The sequence below is a fragment of the Fragaria vesca genome, linkage group LG2 (assembly GCF_000184155.1).
Source record: "Fragaria vesca subsp. vesca linkage group LG2, FraVesHawaii_1.0, whole genome shotgun sequence".
Taxonomy (NCBI): Eukaryota; Viridiplantae; Streptophyta; class Magnoliopsida; order Rosales; family Rosaceae; genus Fragaria; species Fragaria vesca.
In genome coordinates, this window is record NC_020492.1 from 31,344,697 (window position 1) to 31,346,141 (window position 1,445).

A 1,445-nucleotide genomic window follows, 5' to 3' on the forward strand; every position below is an offset into this window, starting at 1 on the left:
ACAAATCCATGTCCATCTTAGCTTATTTTTAGTTACAACGGAGTTTGGGTTTTACGTAACAGCAAAATCCACTTCGGTTTTTTTTTTTTTTTTTTTTTTTTCACAGTGGGAAGGCAAAGTATTAGAGAAATTTTTTTCAAAGACTCCTAAATACTAAATACATTTTTTTTTTACATCAAAAAATTTAAGTATATTAAATTACCAAAAAAGATTAGATAATATTATTGAAAACTTAAAATACACTAGGGGGGTGTATTGTATTTGGATTCATACAGACTTATTTTAATCAATTGACTTTTTGAAAAGTCTATAGACTCTTTGAAAAGTTCATAGACTTTCACTGATTTTTTAAAACCATCGATTTTTAATCACAGACTTTAACTGATTTCTGAAATCTACAGATTTCATATGAATGACTTATGTAGATTTCTTAATACTTACAGAGTTACATAAAAAGAAAAAAAAATAAAGATGCAATGACAAACACATAATGACACCGATTATAAGTTTAGTGCTCATCTATCTAATTTCGATGCATACCGTTGTAATATTTGATTGAAATACATAAACATAAGTAACAAAAAAAACTATATTAACTTAACAACATGTATACTTGTACGTTAACCAAAAACACATATTCTAAAGTGGGACATTAGATGTTCACAGTTTAATTCATGTACGCTAATATAATAATATATGATCATGTGGTTCTAATATCAAGAGTTAGTATATAACATTTAGGTTATCGAGGGTTCCAAGCATTACAATTGAAATACAACAAAATATTAACATTCAAAAAACATTGAAAAGAATAGGTAGAATAGAACATTGATAGCACAAAATATTATAAAAAAGAAAAAAAAGAATGATGTATTGTAGGATCAACCTATTCACATGTAAAGAAAAAGTCTATCGTAGACTTTTCCAAATCTTTGCTTTAGTGGATGGAAAAATATTGGAGTTTGGTGTGTGTAATTTACACTACAAAGTCCACAATTATCCATGAGTTATTAATTCCATAAGTATGAATGATATTTTGAATACATCTGAACTCTATTCATTTTAAAAAGTCTTAATTGAATACCTCTGAACTTTGGTGGAATTCATAATGATTTTTTAAAATCTAGTTGAATACACCCAGACTTTGATAGATTTTTAAAAGTCAGTATTGAATACACCTAGACTTTCAAATTCCATAGACTTCTTTAAAACTTCCACTAATTCCATATACAATACACCCCCCTACATCTCACTTTAATATTTTCTTCTTTTTACATGAATGAAGTTTCAAACTTAAAACTTGACAATAGGTATATTTTTAACCGAATTGATCGAGGATAAATCAAGGTCTCATGGGCAAAAGCTTAATGATTCATAATAATGGATTCTCCCAAACAGATAAAGGTTTTTGGTTGGCTTCGACTATGCAAAGACTTAGAATGACA